This window comes from Rhinopithecus bieti, unplaced genomic scaffold, assembly GCF_001698545.2.
Source record: "Rhinopithecus bieti isolate Rb0 unplaced genomic scaffold, ASM169854v2 scaffold_32760, whole genome shotgun sequence".
Taxonomy (NCBI): Eukaryota; Metazoa; Chordata; class Mammalia; order Primates; family Cercopithecidae; genus Rhinopithecus; species Rhinopithecus bieti.
Genome location: NW_016813956.1, coordinates 719,816 through 722,873, shown reverse-complemented (window position 1 = coordinate 722,873; position 3,058 = coordinate 719,816). Strand labels below are relative to the sequence as shown.

Genomic DNA, 3,058 nt, shown 5'->3' with positions numbered 1-3,058 from the left:
CCCCCTTGTTTCTCTTTTTCTCAAGATATGGGCATTGCTGGGTTAAAAGGTAAGCTGCCACTCCACGAACTGCCTCGGACGGCGACCCGGAGCTGAAGCACTGCATAGGACAGGTTGTCGGGGCCACAGAGCGGCGCCTCCCAAGAGAACGCCGAGTCGCTCGTAGGCTGCGCGGGGAGGGCGGCGGCGGGCGGGGCGGGGAGCAGCTGGGCGGGGCGGAGCGAGGGGCGGGCGTGAGCAAGCTCAGGGCCGAGTGACTACAGCGGAAGACGGCGATCGCGCGATCGCGCCCTACTCTCAACTGAATTCTAGTTAAAATAATGGCAATCCTGTTGAACTCGACATTGCTAGACTACCTGGCTTAAATTTACGCTTAACTCCCAGGAAGTTTTAGGCTTACTCCAGTTTTTTGCTGGAACAAGGTGCTCGCTGATCCCTCTCCTTTGCGTTCTGCTGCAAATCTCCCAGCACGTGGTTACTGTTGGCGAGGCGGGTGGAGGGGGCGGGGAGAGTGGGTAGGCTGGCTTGTCTTGCCTCTCGGTCGGAGTTTATGGAGGATTTGTGTACTTTTCGGTGTGGATGTTATACTGTAATAAAAACTTTAAAACGCAAAAGCAAAAACAACAGCAACAATAAAGGGGAGTAGCTTATGTATTTTACTACACCCGGCACAGCGGGTACTTGATAGAAGGCCTCTAGCACAACAACTTTTCTAAACATAAAGGTCAGAGGTGAACTACTTTAAATGTTGTTAGCAAGGGTTAGCAGTCAGGATGCCATGGGTCGGAATATCACTGACTGGAAGTCAGGGGACCTGAATACGAATTTCAGACAGCATTAGAACTGGTCACTAACTACCTGGAGAATCTTAGATAAGTCATTTTGCTTCTGTGGACATTAGAAACAGCTTTCTTAGACACCTATAATGGTTTCATCGTGAGTTCAATTGATAGAATACAATGCTTAATCCCTTAAATTAAGCATTAAATTCCCATCTCCAGGGAATCAATTAGAGGCAAATTCTGTTCTTCCCAGGCCTACCAATTCAGAAGTTGTGCTATGTCCAACATGGTGACTACAGTTAATAACAACGTTATTGAATACTTGAAAATTGCTGAGAGTGGATTTTAAATGTTCTCGCCACAAAAAGAAAAAGATAAGTATGTGATGTAATTGATATGTTAATTAGCTTGATTTAGCCTTCCCACAATGTACACATAGAACAAAACATCATTTTGTACATCATAAATATACATATATCTTTATTTGTTGATTTTAAAAATATAAATAAGCAAATTAAGAAGTTATGGGGAGAGAATCCCACAGTAAGTGTTTAATAAGTCCTCTGCAAGGCCTCTAAAATGCAGTCACCTCTGCTCTTTTCACAGGGTAGTATACTGGTGGATACCAACTTTGGAGACAAGAGAGGAGAGAGGCAATTCATTCATCCAACATACAGGAAATATTTATTGGGTACCCACTATGTGCCAGGCAGAGTTCTAGGTGCTGGTGATCCAACAGTAAACAGACAGAAGAAGCTCCACCATCGAAGGGCTTACACTATAATGGGGCAGTGAGCCCAAGAAACATGAAATAAAATGGACAGAGCTGTGCTCCCTTCGGCAAGCACTTACACTAAAATTGGAACAATGCAGAGAAGATTAGCATGGCCTTTGCACAAGGATGACAGGCAAATTTATGAAGCATTCTTTTCTTTTTGAGACAAAGTCTCGCTCTTGTCGCCCAGGCTGGAGTGCAGTGGCGCGATCTTGGCTCACTGCAACCTCCGCCTCCCGGGTTCAAGCGACTCTCCTGCCTCAGCCTCCCGAGGAGCTGAGAATAAAGGCGCCCGCCACCATACCCGGCTAATTTTTGTATTTTTAGTAGAGACGGGGTTTCACCATGTTGGCCAGGTTGGTCTTGAACTCCTGACCTCAGGCAATCCATTCTCCTCAAGTCTCCCAAAGGGCTGGGATGACAGGCGTGAGCCACCGTGCCCAACTAAAGCATTCCATTTTTTACAAAAAGAATAAAAAATTAAAAAAATAATAAAATAGAGAAGCTGAGTCCTCTAATAAAGTAGTTATTTTAACTGCAGTCTCTAGGCCTCATGAGAAATCCCAGCTTAGTTCCTCAATGAAAATTAGAATCGCCCTCTAAAGAAAGAGAAGTGGGAGAGGAAAAGTCCAATTTAGAAACAATATATGTATTTTTTGAGATGGGATCTGGCTCTGTTGCCCATGCTAGAGAGCAGCGGCATGATCCTGGCTCACTGTAGCCTCGAACTCCCTAAGGAGGAGTACAGGAGCAAGGATTACAGTAGCTAGGACTACAGGCACACATCAGCTGGCCTGGCTGTTTTTTGTTTTTTTGTTATTATGTTGCCCTGGCTAGATAGTTTTATAAAAGGTTGAAAATGTCCAGGCACAGTGGCTCACACCTGTAATCCCACCATTTTGGGAGGCCGAGGCGGGTGGATCACGTGAAGTCAGGACTTCGAGACAAGTGTAGCCAGCATGGTGAAAACCCATCTCAACTAAAAATACAGGAACAACAACAACAAAAATATTAGCCAGGCGTGGTGGCACATGCTTGTAATCCCAGCTACTTGGGAGGCTGAGGTAGGAGAATCGCTTGAACCTGGGAGGCAGAGGTTGCAGTGAGCCGATATCGTGCCATTGCACTCCAGCCTGGGCAACAAGAGTAAAATTCTATCTCAAATAAATAAATGGTTAAAAATATAGAAAGCAAAACTAAGGCCAGACGTGGTGGCTTCACGCCTGTAATCCCAGCACTTTGGGAGGCCAAGGCGGGCGGATCACCTGAGGTCAGGAGTTCAAGACTAACCTGGCCAACAAGTGGGGGTTTCAACCCCGTCTCTATTAAAATACAAAAATAGCTAGGCGAGGTGACCCATACCTGTAATCCCAGCTACTTGGGAGGCTGAGGCAGGAGAATCGCTTCAACCTGGAAGGCAGAGGTTGCAGTGAGCCGAGACTGCCATTGCACCCCAGCCTTGACAACAAGAACGAAACTTCCTCCCACCCCCATCCCCCCA

The 3,058-nt window shown here is 46.4% G+C and overlaps 1 long non-coding RNA gene across 5 annotated transcripts in view; it reads left to right on the top strand.

Moving 5' to 3' along the window:
- The window catches only part of LOC108513429 (uncharacterized), a 25,541-nt gene that overhangs the window by 6,409 nt on the left and 16,074 nt on the right, over positions 1 to 3,058 (top strand). For all 5 annotated transcript variants that reach the window (XR_001880906.1, XR_001880909.1, XR_001880907.1 and 2 more), the window contains exon 2: positions 1,036 to 1,160. This is a non-coding gene — a long non-coding RNA (uncharacterized LOC108513429). The remainder of the gene's footprint in view (positions 1 to 1,035; positions 1,161 to 3,058) is intronic.